General features: G+C 37.2%; 1 protein-coding gene across 7 annotated transcripts in view; it reads right to left on the bottom strand.

Moving 5' to 3' along the window:
* Window positions 1-17500, bottom strand: part of LOC115221736 (palmitoyltransferase ZDHHC11-like) — a 122363-nt gene that overhangs the window by 59906 nt on the left and 44957 nt on the right. For 2 of the 7 annotated variants that reach the window (XM_036510949.1, XM_036510948.1), the window contains exon 2: window positions 12315-12384. The exons of the other annotated variants lie outside the window; for them this stretch is intronic. The gene's annotated coding sequence lies outside the window, so the exon portion shown is untranslated. The remainder of the gene's footprint in view (window positions 1-12314; window positions 12385-17500) is intronic. 7 annotated transcript variants of the gene reach the window in all.

The following is a 17500-nucleotide window of genomic DNA, read 5'->3' on the forward strand; positions in this document are numbered from 1 at the left end:
ATGTTCCTTTGCATATTTTTTCCAGTTCAGAGTGTCAGACAATGTACCTAATGTTTAGTTCTGGCCCTTTATGTTCTGAGTTCAAATTCCGTTCAGATCAACTTCTCCCTTCATCTGCTCACAGTCAATAAAATGAAATACAAGTTAAGTATTATGATATAACCTACATGTGAATGGAATTGTAATAAAAGAAGGAGCTAATTCTACATGTTTCGGTTCATATATCTGCCTGGAACAAATTGCACGTCATCTAGGAGGCATATAAAAAGCACCCACTACACTCACGGAGTGGTTGGCGTTAGGAAGGGCATCCAGCTGTAGAAACACTGCCAGATCAGACTGGAGCCTGGTGCAGCCTTCTGGCTTCCCAGACCCCGATTGAACTGTCCAACCCATGCTAGCAGGGAAAACAGACATTAAACGATGATGATGATGATGATAAAATGGATGGTTAAATGTTTTAAAACAGGAGCCACTAAGTTCCGAACTAGCTACTGTATTAAGCATTAATTTCTCTGTGCCAGCTCAATGGAAAATTAAACTAGAAAATTAATTTTGCTATTAGTTTACTAATGAAGTTTATCTCAGATGGCCATCAATATCATTGATTCTACACTCTTTGTTCAAATTGGTTTACATCGACTTTCTCCACATCTGGTCTTCTTCAACAGTTCTATCAGCTCTGGATCTCTCAGACTAAGTCTAGATGTTCAAGTACTTCAGATGGTTCTGTAAGTAACTAGTATCTATGATCCAAGCAATGACATTTCACACTCAGATGCCATGAAAACTTTTTTAATAATTAAATTCTTTCTTCAGACAAAAACATTATATTCTTTATATACTGGCTTCCGTGCCGATGGCACGCAAAAAGCACCATTCAAGCGTGATCGTTACCTGCGTTGCCTTACTGGCACTTGTGCTGGTGGCATGTGAAAAAACATTAGAGTGAGGTCATTACCAGTGCCGCTGGACTGGGTCCTGTACAGGTGGCACATAAAAAGCACCATTTGAGCATGGCCATTGCCAGTACTACCTGACTAGCCCTCGTGCCGGTGGGTGGCACGTAAAAGCACCCACTACACTCTCGGAGATTGAAGCTTTAGAATAGAGAAGAAAAACACAGAGTGGTTGATGACAAAATGAGAAGGTGACACATCTAGTAGTTTTGAGAGTGGACAGAGCATAACTGGTATGTTTAAAAGGAAAGAGTTTGTAGTGGCTAAGGTAGAAGAGCTAGAAAAAAAAAAAGAAAACAATTCATATCTAAAGGCTCCAGAGGTTATCAATCAGGCAGATGTATTTCTTAATGAATGCAATTAAACATGTCAGGTTATCTGATACTGACATGAATTCCAGAAGCAAAGGAACTTGGTTGAATGTTGGCATGAAGAATATTTAACAATTTTTCTGAATCAACCCCGAGGTTAGCATGTTTTATTTGTCTTTGCTTTTTTTTGTTTTTTTTTTCTTTATATATTTCTGTTGGAGAGAATGAGATTTTCCTAGCTAGACATCATTTAGTAATATCATTTGCATCATTGATGTTTATTTGTAAAGGTTACGGCACTAAAGAAAGGACAGACATTTATCATCTTAAGTTTCTGGCTTTTAACTTAAAACTGATAATGTTTACGAAACATAATTAGTTATTACTTTATTAAGTTCTCAGATAATGTCATTCAGTATTGAGGTGGAACATAATTGCTTGTAATGGAATAAATATTTTCAAAATGATATTTCTAATATTACCAAAGAAATCTTTACTGATGTAACAGAGTAACCGAAACAAGATGGTTGGTACTTTGTAAAAATTTGCAAGTAATTTATATTCATTTCTTTGTAACTCTTAGAAGAAGAAATAAACCCATAGTTTTTGTAGGAAATGGATTAAGTAACAACAGATGTCCACAAATCAACTCTGATGGAAACAGAATAAGTTCAGAGGGATATGATAGTATTTTTGAAAAAGCTATGCTAGTCCTTAATAGAATACAAATATGATTTCGGATCTTTTCGGTTTGAATGGCAGTTTTTTCTAGCAGTGTCATATGAAAATGTCACCCATAATTATGACCCTAGTATCGATCTATTGCATTTCAATCTGTTTTAGGGTTAGTTAGGGTTAGGGGTGGGGGAAGGGTATCTTTTTTTCTTCACAAATGTAAATAAACCCAATCTGTTTCTTAAACGAGGGAATATTCATACCGCACAGAATGTTTTTTACCTCAATAGACGTCAGTGATTGGTTGAAATTGCAGAAATTGAAGAAAAAAAACAACAAATATCTTACAAACTATAGAATTTTCTCAATAAAGCCAAGAGAAAAAGATGTTTTATAAACACATTCTACCAGTATACGAAGTTTAAAATTTTTTAGTTACCTAGAAATTATGTTAAAAACTGCTGTTCAAACCGAAAAGATCCATGATTTCTATCGGTTTCAAATTTTGGCACAAGGCCAGCAATTTTGGGGGTGGGGTAAGTTGGTTAAATCGACCTTGGTGCTCAACTGGTACTTATTTTATTGACACCGAAAGGATAAAAGGCAAAGTCGACCTCGGCAGAATTTGAACTCAGAACGTAAGGACAGAGGAAGTGCCGCTAGGCATTTTACTTGGCATGCTAATGATTCTGCCAGCTTACCACCTTAAATATGATTTATATTAGAATGTAGATTACATATACATGTTATCTTTACTACCCACAAGGGCCAAACGCAGAGAGGACAAACAAGGACAGACATACGGATTAAGTCGATTATATTGACCCCAGTGCGTAACTGGTACTTATTTAATCGACCCCGAAAGGATGAAAGGCAAAGTCGACCTCGGCGGAATTTGAACTCAGAACGTAGCAGCCCACGAAATACCGCTGAGCATTTCACATGGCGTGCTCCGTTTCTGCCAGCTCTCCTGTAGATTACATATACAGCCAGATGACAAAGGGTCCCATTCCAGCTTCAAGACTTGTCCATCTCAGACAAACATAGAAAAAAATGGATGTAAAAATGATGATGATGATGTTGACCCCTCAAATGTTGAATCAAACATACACAGAGAATAGAGGTTATCTAACACAAAAGGTCATCCATGTGATGAGCAAGGCTTTGCTCACCAACATTCAGCAGCCACTGGCTTCCTGCTGACATCCAATAATTTACTGGTAATTAATGTATAAACCACAGAAGAATGAAAGATAAAGTTGACATTGGCAGGACTCAGAATGTAAAGAGATGTAACTAACAAACTACATTCACCACCAACATAACAACAGCAAATCTAATCAAAAAGAGAGCGTATGGGACCAACGTGTATAAGAGAACAAACATCAAGCCAGCATTGGAACTAATAAGTGGACGCTCACCCTGCTAGAAATAGCAGCTAAATATTCTGCTGAAAAAATGCGGATTATACTCGAGGATTTACAGTATACAAAAATAAACATTATTTTCCATTTTACTGTTAGTTTTGTTTCAATTTGAGAAATAAAAATTTACTTTATGGTTTATTATTGTTTATGTTATGAATTACAAATATATGGAAGCACCAAAATCTTTTAAGTGCTTAGAGCCTCTATGAGTCTTAATCTGCCCCCTACCCTTTATGCAATTCTCAAGCTGAATCAGAATGCAAAAATGTGACAATGTTAGGCTGTTACAGTATAGGTACAATACAGAGACACACAGACAAAGCAGAATCAACACAGAAAAGGCTGAAGGTAAAGTTGAGATTGACAGGATTTTAACTTAGAGCAGAGATAGCTGGAACGAATAATGTAAGACATTCCATCTGATTCTCTAATGATTTCGTTAATTCACCAGTAGTGAAGCTTAGAATTGAAACCTTGTTAGCCCAGTAACGAGAAGTAGGTCATGACATATCAGGCAACTTGCCCTGAATTCCAACCAATCAGATTTCAGCTACAATTGAATGATCGATGATTTTGCTATGATTTTCCTGCCAAGACATGGCTATAAATATAAAAGTGCAGGACAATCAGCACAGAGGTTTGAGAAGGTTCCAGACAAGACAGACAAGCGCAAGATTCTTGGTTGTTGCTCGACCTGTGCTGAAAGGAATCACTTCGACTACAATGCACTTCTCTGATCGTGTACTAGCAATGCAATACTCTCACATCTCGCTACACAAATAAGTAGCTAGCTAGTTATCAACCAAACACGGATCTTTTCGCTTTGACCGGCAGATTTTTAAAAATAATTTCCACGTAACTAAAAAATTTTAAACTTCGTATACTGGTAGAATGTGTTTATAAAAAAATCTTTTTCTCTTGGCTTTCTTGAGAAAATTCTGTAGTTTGTAAGATATTTTCTTCAATTTTGGCGATTTCAACCAATCAATGACGTCTATTGAGGTGAAAACGATTTCTGCCGTAGAGTGTAAACAACATTTTCTAGCGGTGTCATACGAAAATGTCACACATAATTATGACCCTAGTATCGATCTATTGCATTTCAATCTGTTTTAGGGTTAGGGTTAGAGTTAGGGTTGGGGGGGTATCTTTAACTAATGAAAATTATACCTGTATTGAGAAAAGGTAGGCTTACTGAAAAACACTTACTGAAATCAAAAGCAAGGGAGACAAGAATCAGAAAAAATATTTTCTTTCAAATGTGTTGATGTACCAGAATGCCTATTAATTAAAATTGGAAATAGGTAATGTTGTGGGTGGAGGTGCAATGGCCCAGTGGTTAGGGCAGCAGACTCGCAGTCGGAAAATCGCGGTTTCAATTCGCAGACCAGGCATTGTGTGTGTTTATTGAGCAAAAACACCTAAAGCTCCGGCAGGGGGTGGTGGCGACCCCTGTTGTACTCTTTCGCCCCAACTTTCTCTCACTCTTTCTTCCTGTTTCTTGAGTAATGCTGCAATGGACTGGCGTCCCGTCCAGCTGGGGGGGAACACATATGCTACAGAAACTGGGAAACCGGGCCCATGAGCCTGGCTAGGCTTGAAAAGGATGCAAGAAGAAGAAGAAGAATGTTGTGGTGGGAAAGACAGCTTGACTGTTAGTAGATGCAGTGATAATTTTGGAGGAAATATGTTTAGATATATGAAACAACAAAAATAGTAAAATATATATATAAATATATATAAATCAAAGCAGAACTAAAAAAAAAACTAAAAACAAAAAAAATATAGAAAATATCCTGCAAGACTTAACAGAGAGAAAGTGAGCAAATATGAAAGCCAATGATATCTCAAAGCTCTGGACTAAAGGCAGAATCAGGAAGTTTCATTTTACATGCAAGATCAATGCCGAGCTACAAAAGTAACAAAAAGTAATTAGACAAAAAGTTAATGTCAGTGGCAGACTTGTATAAAAATCAACATTTAGAAACAGTCAACCATCTCATTTCTGTCTGCTTGGTCCTTGGAAAGATAGACGCTTTAGCTATATGCAGTGGACGCTATGCAAATAATGCCACACATCAAAGATTGAAAACAAGTTCGTGTAAACTAAACCTAATATTGGCCTGGAGTTCATTCACAAACACAATCCGACCTCTGACCCACAGATATACTGCACTCTCACACAGACACACTTGCGCTATCTCTCTCTCTCTCTCTCTTCCACTGCTACAATGACCTCTGATCCTTGGAGCTGGGTGGTCTTGTACATTCAAGCACTCTCAACTCACTTGTCCCTCCTCTTTCTCTCCTTGATGATATTGTGTGCAAATAAGGCGGCAAGCTGGGCCAAGGTGGCAAGCTGGGCCAAGGGGGCAAGCTCGGCCAAGGCGGCAAGCTCGGCCAAGGCGGCAAGCTGGGCCAAGGCGGCGAGCTGGCTAAGGCGGCGAGCTGGCAGAAACGTTAGCACACCGGACGAACTGCGTAGCCATATTTCGTCTGCCGCTACGTTCTGAGTTCAAATTCCACCGAGGTCGACTTTGCCTTTCATTCTTTCGGGGTCGATAAATTAAGTACCAGTTACACACTGGGGTCAATATAATCGACTTAATCCATTTGTATATCCGTGTTTGTCTCCTCTGTGTTTAGCCCCTTGTGGGTAGTAAAGAAACAGATATTGTGTGCAAACCCTTTCTCCCCCACCAAGTCCTGCATTAATCTCTAAACCCAGTCCTTCCATCCCAAAATGTTGCTCTTCCGGAATTCTCTCCTTGCACATGTCTTTCCTGCAGTCCTCAACTTACAATATTTTAAGAGGAATGTTAATTCCATCAATCTCAACTGATCTTGGAGGGCCTGTGATGTCAATGGGCCTGGCCCCCTCTTTAAGACCAAATTGATTTTAAAAAATATAACTATAACATGGCTATAATACTCTTGGGTATGGCTTTTCAAACTGATAATGAAGAAAAAAAACAATCCAGTGAGGTATTAAAATCAAAGGCAGAAAGGGAAAACTATGCACTTTGATAAACACCATGGTCTCTCCTATACAAAAAATTGGCCAGAATGAAACCGAAAAGCCACCCAATTAGAAGGACCACAAAACAGAAATAAGCAAGATGCAGGGTAGGGGATTAAAAATCAGATTAATAATAATTAGTGTAGTTGTTCCTTCTCGAGCCACACCTGGCTCATAAGGGCCGGTTTCCCGGTTTCCTTGGCATATAGGTTCCCCACTTGGACGGGATGTCGGTCCGTCGCAGGTGAGCTGCTAGATGCAGGAAGAAAGAGTGAGAGAAATTTGTGGCGAAAGAGTCAGCAGAAGTTCGCCATTACCTTCTGCTGGAGCCACGTGGAGCTTAGGTGTTTTGCTCATAAACACACACATCGCCCGGTCTGAGTTTCGAACCCGCAATCCCTCAACCGTGAATCCGCTGCTCTAACCACTAGGCCATGCGCCTCCACAATTAGTGCAGTAGGTGTAATTAAAATGAATATAAACAAAATGTTATAAGTGCTCATACATGCCTTCCTCCAAAAGAACCTCTAAGATATAACTCACATTCTACAAAAAAACAGTCTCAATTCAATAATATAACTCTCACATCACAAATCCAAAAGATTACCCTCCTAATACATTAACACAAATTACACAGCACATATTCTACACAATTACCTCCCAATATAGTGAAAGCTTTCACACCAAGCAGGAACAACACACTGAAACAATAAAAAAAAAAGAACAACAAAAGCTCCAAATTAGATGCAATACAAGTAATATTCCTATCTTTTTTATTTTTTTCCAGAAACAATACTGCACACAACTAAAAGACATAGAATTGGTGCAGCAAATAAAACCTTTAAGAAACTATAGGAAACTCATGATGATAATAATAATAATAAAACTCTGATTTCTAAATATAATGAAAAAATAATTAAAGTGAGGAAACTGTCAATTATCAAATTATCAACTCCAGTATTTGACTCATTTAGATTTTAATCAGTCTAAGAAGACTGAAAAGCCAAGTTGGTCCCTGTGAAATTTGAACTTGGAAAATATCAAGAGAAAGCGAAAGTGAAAGTAAATATTTCTGCCACTCCACTATTCTAATGAGAAAAAAAAAACAAAAACATAAAAAGGACATTTTAGATCAGTGATTAAAGAACAAAATTAAGGAATAAATAAAGCAATGCCAAGACTAAGAGCTGTGATCGAAATCAGTCTTTATGTGAAACAATTCAGGAGAGATAAAGATGAGGTTGGGTGGTGATTAAGAGGATGGGTTGCAGAAAAGAAAGGGAGGAGAAGATAAAATTACTTGTTTATGGAAGCATTCTGAATAGAGAACAGCCAGTCATTAAGGAAGGATGAAGTATAAAGAACATCCATGAAACATGCAGTATGAAACACAATGAGTATAATGGTGTGAGTTACAGCTGATGTTGTCTCTCAGGTATCTTATACAGAGTACACTGATTAGATGTGAATATAATTGTGAGCAATAAGAATGGTATTATCTGAGAGTCATCAAAGATAGTACTATAAAACACACACACACACACACACACACACACACACACACAAAAAATTAAGGATAAAAAGCGCAGGAGTGGCTGTGTGGTAAGTAGCTTGCTAACCAACCACATGGTTCCGGGTTCAGTCCCACTGCGTGGCACCTTGGGCAAGTGTCTTCTGCTATAGCCCCGGGCTGACCAATGCCTTGTGAGTGGATTTGGTAGACAGAAACTGAAAGAAGCCCGTCGTATATATGTATATATATATGTGTGTGTGTGTGTGTGTGTGTTCGTGTGTCTGTGTTTGTCCCCCTCTACCATTGCTTGACAACCGATGCTGGTGTGTTTATGTCCCTGTTACTTAGCGGTTCGGCAAAAGAAGGACCGATAGAATAAGTACTGGGCTTACAAAAAGAATAAGTCCCGGGGTCGAGTTGCTCGATTAAAGGCACACACTGATAAAAGCTTCCCTTTAAAGGCACACACTGATAAAAGCTTCCCTTTAATCGAGCAACTCGACCCCGGGACTTATTCTTTTGTAAGCCCAGTACTTATTCTATCGGTCTCTTTTGCTGAACCGCTAAGTAACGGGGACATAAACACACCAGAATCGGTTGTCAAGCAATGCTAGGGGGACAAACACAGACACTCACACACACACATATATATATACATATATACGACGGGCTTCTTTCAGTTTCCGTCTACCAAATCCATTCACAAGGCATTGGTCGGCCCGGGGCTATAGCAGAAGACACTTGCTCCAGCATGGCCGCAGTCAAATGACTGAAACAAGTAAAAGAGAAAGGAGAAAGAGAACTACAACTGTAATACCATATGTTTAAGAATAATATCGCCGAGTATTAATGAAAATTAACTGTTTGTTCAATTTCTACTATTGTTGTTATGGTTACTATATGAATTAATGTAATATTGGCAGTTATGTTGGTGTAATTCCACTTATTGTTGTTACTGTTATAGTACTGCTGCTGCTGCTGACATTTATTCCGCCAGTTAATCTTAACGTCTTGTTGTTGCTGTTGTTGTTGCAGAGACATTTTGCTCGAGTGAGAGATAACCTTTGTATTGCTACTTGTGATTCCGATGGAAAGAGTTTCTGTTTTAGCTCCCTTAAGCATGTTATATATATATATATATATATTAGTTAGTGGTGGACAGAAGATCTGTTGTAGCGCTGGTTGATAGTTAATCTAAGGTTAAATCTTTATGTTAAACAACAAAAGACAAATTGGAATCGTTTGCATTAAACATGCGGCAAAGGGAGATGCGAATCTTTGTGAATATTAATGCTTAAGTTTCGTGGTTCAGAGACAGAACTGTTGCTTTCCCAGCTGATCTTAAGAGATATGTTTTCTGCTGGTATATATTGAACAGAGGATGTATTTGAATATTGAGCTTTTATAGTTATATAATAATGGGAAAATGGATAGCATGTTGTTGGTTTACTGCAGGTCAACCCTAATTGAACAAATCAATGATATGAGACATTCTTGCTTTGACCATCCTGCCGTTTTATTTTATTTATTATTTTTTTCTTTTGCTTCTTCAAGTATCATGTATCTAAGACTAATCTATCCAGTATATCCTTTTCCTTTTTTAGGAAACTAGTTGTGAGAAAGATTTGGTTGCTATTTCTAACAGGTCAAGCAACTACATAGAGATTTCTTCAGAAGAAAGAGTGAAACATGATATATATATATATATATACATGTGAAGGCGCATGGCTCAGTGGTTAGAGCGTCGAGCTTACAATCGTGAGGTTGTGAGCTCAAATCCCGGACCGGGCACATCAGTGCAGCATCATTTGCTCTTAACCCTTTAGTGTTCGCATTATTTTGCCAAAATTAATGCTTTTTCATCCACATTGTTTTGAACTAATCATGCATTATCTTGTATCCATGAGATTTTGATGAGGTAGCTGTTAATTTTTAAAACGATATTGTAGGGTTGGTGTGAGAGACCAGATCTGGCCAGTTTGAACATAAAATAGGCAGAATACTTTTGGCCGGATATGTCCGGTTTAAATGCTAAAGGGTTAAACAAGAAAGCATGTAAAATGGTTTGGAAATATGAACATTTTCTTTAAATCCACCCGTACCCCTTCCAATCTTTAGCACCATTCAAGAGTCTGGGTATCAGCTTTCCTTTGTTTACTCTCCCGTGTTGTCTTTTCTCCTCCTCCTTGGATTGATGCTGTTGTATTGTTATTTTAATGTATGAGCAAGTATATACTCTTTTACTTGTTTCAGTCATTTGACTGCGGCCATGCTGGAGCACCACCTTTTAATCGAGCAAGTCGACCCCGGGACTTATTCTTTGTAAGCCCAGTACTTATTCTATCGGTCTCTTTTGCAAACCGCTAAGTGACGGGGACGTAAACACACCAGCATCGGTTGTCAGGCAATGCAAGGGGGACAAACACACACACGCACATATATATATATATACGACGGGCTTCTTTCAGTTTCCGTCTACCAAATCCACTCACAAGGCTTTGGTCGGCCCGAGGCTATAGTAGAAGACACTTGCCCAAGGTGCCACGCAGTGGGACTGAACCCAGAACCATGTGGTTGGTAAGCAAGCTACTTACCACACAGCCACTTCTGCGCCATATATATATATATATACATTGATAGTGTTCTCAATAGATTTAGAATATCCTCAATAAAAGAGGAAGCTATTGAAAAGCCAATTGACCCAGCCAAGTGACTGCAGTCATTGAGCAGATAAACAACTTTCAAATCATATAGCTCCATGTGCAGATGTCATTTCAGACAAAACTTACAAAGCACATAACTCCCAGAAGTGGGATATAGCAGGTTTGTAGCTAGATCCACTATTTTCTACATGGCTGGTTTCAAATAGCAGAGGAGTGATTTGTTGTTTGTTTGTTCCTTCTCAAGCCATGCCTGACTCATAAGGGCCAGTTTCCCGGTTTCCTTGGCGTACAGGTTCCCCACCTGGACGGGATACTGGTCCGTCACAGTTTAGGTTAGGTTAGGTTAGGTTAGGTTAATTTTTTGGCTCAAAAAGCAAAAAGCAAGGCCATGTAGGGGGACAGAGAGTTACGTACAGGGAGGGTGTTCATGCAAAGAGTTCAGGCCATTTCTGGTCAAGAGAGACTTTGAACCGAGCGGTCGTCGGCATCTTCACTATCTCGTCCGGCAGCTTATTCCGCGGATCCGCAACCCGGACGGAGAAAGCCCCTCTCCTTCGAGTGAGATGAAATCGTCGCAGATAGAGCTTTTCGGAGGTGAGGTGAGCTGCAAGATGCAAGAGGAAAGAGTGAGAGAAAGTTGTGGTGAAAGAGTCAGCAGAAGTTCGCCATTACTTTCTGCCGGAGCTATTTTTTGGATTCATCTAAGTGTTTTATCCAACTGGTGTACAGCTGACACCTACTGACACAGAAATACAGGTGTAAAGCTGTCCTTTTCACTTCAAACACTCAGCCTGTCTTTTTCCTTAACGGTATGTCAATTTCAGAAAATTCTTGCTGTTTGAGATTATCTCCCTTCCTCATTTGGAGTTGGTACCAACTGACACCAAGTACCAGTTACGCACTGGGGTCGATGTAATCGACTCAATCCGCTTGTCTGTCCTTGTTTGTCCCCTCTGTGTTCAGCCCCTTGTGGGTAGTAAAGAAATAGGTATAACATTAAATATTAAAAAGGGTGTCTGCTGCTCATAAAGACACCGTGAAATTCATTAATGAGTTTGCAAAGATTATCACTGATGAAAATGTAACAAAACAACCAGTATATAATGTTAAAGAAGCATAACTGTTCTGCTGTTGCTGCTCCACGGGAACATATACAGTTGAAAAGACATCAACTGTAGTGGTTACAGATGCCAAGGAAAGACTCATTTGTACGGCAAAGTGTAAATGAAGTAATACCAGCAAAGGTAAGCACTCTATAGTAAGAAACAACCCATTTAAAGCTGTGAATATAACAATGCTTTGTTTTACTAATGGTAGCCTAAGGGACACCTGCAATACGCTTTTGCCCAAGTAGTTTAATAAACATTTAGTATGAGTGACTTGTGCCTACTAGTAGTACTAACAGAGTAACAAAGTCATGCACTTGGCATGATTTTGTTACCCTGAACAACATTGAATCTCTGATCAAAAATAAGGTTTATGCAATGTACTCCCTTTCAAAAAAACAAAACTGACATCATTAATCATTAGTCATGTGTCATTAGTAATTAATTATTAGTCATGCATCAGAGATAATCTTAGGTCAACGGAAACTAAATATAAAAGCAATTCCTTTCGAAGGCACATTGATAGCAGTGAATGGAAGCATGTCTTTGGAAGAATTCCAAAAGGAGTTTACTGTGAGTGATGCCATATGCATAATTGCCAATGCAAGGAATCAAGTAATTAAGAATTCCCTTGTGCCTACCTAGCACATTCTCTGGCTTGCAACTCTTCACTGATAATGATGGACAAAGTTCAAAGGATTCCATGTATCACTTAAGTAAAAACAAAAAAAATATGATGTCAAACTTTTCATACATAAGAAAAATATACTGTCAAAATTTGGCAGTAAGATGAACAAAACCAGGTATTGAGAAAAATTTTTGATCAATAATAATGCTCCAGTTGGTGAAATAACTGACATGGGTCTCAGTCAAGGTTATATTAATGAGGATAATGATAAATAAATTCAACATGATTACACAAAGGAAAAGATTCTCTGTGTTGGTGACAAATTATAGCTCAACAAATCATATTGGGCTAAGCAGGTATGGAAAACTTGATTTTAAAAATTATAGATATATATGTATATATATATATATATATATATATATATATCACGTTCATGACCAGGCTATCAGATGTTGCTACACATCACTGGTCACAATGTGCTTTGCATTGTTTTAACCTTCAAATGACGCCACCCCGCTGGCTAAGCGAGCAGGCCAACAGAAGAAAGAGTGAGAGAAAGTTGTGGCGAAAGAGTACAGCAGGTATCGCCACCACCCACTGCCGGAGCCTCATGGAGCTTTAGGTGTTTTCGCTCAATAAACACTCACAACGGCCAGTCTGGGAATCGAAGCCGCGATTCTATGTCCATGAGTCCGCTGCCCTAACCACTGGGCCATTGCGCCTCCACATATATATATATATATATGTTCTTGAGGAGACCTATTGAGTCAACTACGTCAACACCAACATCAAAATAAAAATCAAATGGAAATTGTAGTTAAGATACTTGTGTTGGTGACACGTAAAAGCACCAACCAATCGTTTGCCAGCCTTCCCTGGCACCTGTGCCAGTAGCACGTAAAAAGTACTCACTACACTCATAGAGTGGTTGGCGTTAGGAAGGGCATCCAGCTGTAGAAACGCTGCCAGATCAGCCTGGACCTTGGTACAGCCTCCGGGCCTCCCAAACCCTGGTCGAACCATCCAACCCATGCTAGCATGGAAAACGGATGGTAAATGATGATGATGATGATACATACACACACACACACACACACACGCATATATATATATGTATGTATGTATGTATAGATATATAAACTATCTTCACAGATGTTTACATAGGAATAGTAACTATAGCAACAGGAAGTATAACTAGGTGGCATTGCTCTGTAGTTAAGGGGACATAATCTGTAAAAATCTATAAAATACTCCCAGTATTAAAACAGTTTTTGAACAAATGCTATTTTTGAATCAAATTAAATTCAAATTAATATTATTCTTCATTCAGAACTGGTTTGAACTTTTCAAAAAAAAAATCTTTTCTCTTACCTTCTTTATTTTGAGTTCACTTGAGTCAGGAATATCATAAAATGAAAATATTCATAAAGAAACTTTAATACAGCATTTTTCAAAATGAGTATTTAATGGGATTTGTCTGACAAGAGTACCACTGATCTGCTGTTGGTATACTTGCATGCATTCTGCAATGAATTTTCCATCAAACCCCTACATATGTTTCTACATTATTTAGGTATTTGATATAGCAAATCAGATGTCTATTTTTACAGTTGTATCTGTAAACATTTTTCTTCCAGTGTTTGTGTTAATACAATCACTAGTATGTCGAAAAACAGTTGACATGTAGCACAAGGATTGTCATTACACTCAAATACTTTATTGTTCTTACTTAGATGCAACTTATCTTTTATCAATAGCTGTTTCACAGTTGTGACTTCCTTTGAACACATGTTTGATTGGTATTTTAAATCTTTTAATTTATTAATTTATTACTTTGTTCGCTAATGGGTAAGTTTGATTTGGCAATATTAAAAATATTCTGATTACATAGATTATGTGTCATTACAAAATGTACCGTATTATAGTCTTGTTTTCCATTTTCTTGAGTTCTTTGAATTCATTTCACATGTATTCATCTTACCGATTTTACAACATTTCATACAAATAGAGGTAAATAGTTTTCAATAGAAACCCTTTGAGTTGTTCTTTGATATTTATATCATCAACAATGGTACAAATTCTCAAAACTAAATAGTATCAAATGTTACATTTTGTAAGTGCTGGATGGCACGATTTAAATTTCAGGTACTGATGTGTGTCTGTATAATATATATATCTGTTGTGATGCTGGTATTATTTTAATGTTTATTATGTTGAGAAATAGCAATGTTGTAACAGTACTCATCTTTGTAAATTTCAGGATATCATGTAAACTGTTCAGAAGGATGCTGAATTGTCCAAATTAGAAAGCAGTCATCAAAAAGTCTTTCTGCTTTCTGATACAGTTTATGTTCCAAGTATCCCATTACTGAGTTTGCATATACTGGAGCAAACTTGGTTCCCATGGCTGTATCTCTAATTTGTAGATAGTTTTTAATATTAAAAAATATATTATTCTCAAGAATAACACTGATAGTGTCTAACATAAAAACTATAATAAATCTAGTAGGAAATGCTTCTGTATGTTTTTTTCAATTCAATATTTGATTGCTGTTTTTTCCTATATAATGAAGAATATTTGTGTAGAGGCTTACTACATCAAAACTAATCAATGAATTTGGTTCTGTCACTTTGGATAGATGAGACAGAAAATCAATGACATCTTGAATGAAACTTAGTATGCAGATGCATAGTGGTTCCAAATAATCTCAACAAGATTACTTAGAATGTGTAAAATGAATGCATGCAGGATAATTTCAAGCAACCCAAGAAAGCAGAATACAAGACTGGGTAAAATAATTATAATGTCACCAAATTAAACTTGCCTATTGCCAAAGTAATACATTAAATGATTTAATTACCATCAAACATTTGTTCAAAGCGAATGACAATGAAATAAAACTCTTAAAACAATTGTTGACAAAGGTAAAGTTTGATCTACACAAAAATGATAAAAACTTCCAAATATCTAGGTGCAAAGACAATCATTGTCATATGTTGATCATTATATCAATGCAAAGACTGGAAGAAAAATATTTATAAATGCATATATGAACTGCAAAATTTGATTTTAATATATCAAATGCCTGCATGATGAAGAAATATATATTGGCCTAACTGGATATTCATTATTATAATACACGCAAGTACATGGGTAACAAATTAAGGATCCTTTTGATAAACAAATCCCATTAAGAAAAATGCTGTAATACAATTTTTTAAATATTTTCATTTTTATAGTCTTTATAACTCAAGGAAGACAAAATGAAAGAGTTTCATTGAGAAGATGAAACAGGTACTGAATGGGCAATAATATTAATTTGAATTAAATTTGATTTAAAAATAACACTCACTCAAAAAGCCTGTTGTCTGACAGTCTGTAAGGAAGTTATAAATAAATGACTTGTTAAAACAATATAAGCAATCTTTGTATATTGACGATAGGCTCTCTCACTCTCTCTGCCAACTGAGTAGCCATGTATCTCCTCTGCAGCAAGACACCTGTTTCTGTCCCTCAAAATTTAACCTCTCATTGCCTGGCACAAAGCCACTTCCCTCAATTCTCAGTTGAGGGGTCATCGTCTTGCAAGTTACTTGGTGACGTCCCCCATGGTGGTGCCATATAAAAAACACCCAGTACATTCTGTAAAATGGTGGGTGTTGCGAAGGGCATCCAGCTATAAAATCCATGCCAAAGCAAACAGTGAAGCTTGGTACAGACCTCTGACTCACCAATTCCTATCAAACCATCCAACACATGACAGCATGGAAAATGGACATCAAATGTTAATGATGATGATATATACATGTGTGTATGTGTATGCATGTGTGCGTGTGTGTGTATATATATATATATGTAAAAAAACCTTGCCAGATCAGATTGGAGCTTGGTGCAGCCTACTGGCTTGCCAGTCCTTAGTTAAATCGTCCAACCCAAGCCAGCATGGAAAACGAACATTAAACAAAAATAATGATGATGATGATGATACACAGACCACTAGATTCTTTCAGTTTGTGTGTATCAAATCTACTCACAAGGTTTTGGTCAGCCCAAGGGAATAGTAGAAGACACTTGTCCAAAGTGTCATGCAATGAGAGCGAAGCCAAAACCCCTGTGGTCAGGAAGCAAAATCTTCAACCACACGGTCACACAAGCACCTATATATAAATATAATCATCATCATAATCATCATCCTTTAACATTCGTTTTCCATGCTGGCATATATATATAGATGTTTTGCAAACAACTTGTACGTGCAAGTGCTACTAGGCAAAAGCTCTGCATACCGGACACCAGCAAGGGTATGGGGCCATCAGGAGAGAATACGTGCCGTTTGGGGACTTACCTCTCAACAGCATCATTGTGCACCAGCCCCATTCACTGATATGAGATCCCGCTTGCTAAATCAACCGGTTATCAAATAAAGCTCAATATTCTTCTAGCCATTGCTCATCGCTTTTTAACTAAATCCAGTGGTTAGCCTTTTCCACTGTAGTTTGGATATCGGCCATGGTAGCATTTACTTTATGATGGCATATATATATATATATATATAAATAGATTGGTAGATAGATATTTATATATGTATATGTGGATATATACATGTATACATATGTGTGTGTGTGTGTATATATATATATACTAGAGTTCAATTTGAAGACTCTACTAGAATGGACGAAAGCACTAATATATGATATATAAAAACATGTAACATACTAATAAATATCTGTAAATATAAAACCATCCAGATTTCTGAGTACCTCATTTTTTCAAATATAAGATACCTGTACATCATCTCCAAACCTTCTAATATATATATATATATATATATATATATGTATATATATATATATATTATATATATATATATATATACATACATACATATATATACATATATATATATATATATATATATATATATATATATATATAAATATATATACACACACATGCATACATATGTATACACAGTAATGAATGACTAGCACTTGCAACACAAAAAAGGGAAAACAATTTAAGCAGTATTCTACACACACACACACAAACACACTCACACACACACACACACATGCATACCATTTCACCACATTACATTCATTAAAACATACATACACACCAACATGGAACCAAACACATGCACAAGCAAGAAAAAACTTCTTTAACCAGCATTTAATGAATTTGCCTATGTCCTTCTT

This window comes from Octopus sinensis, linkage group LG18 (genome assembly GCF_006345805.1).
Source record: "Octopus sinensis linkage group LG18, ASM634580v1, whole genome shotgun sequence".
Classification (NCBI taxonomy): Eukaryota; Metazoa; Mollusca; class Cephalopoda; order Octopoda; family Octopodidae; genus Octopus; species Octopus sinensis.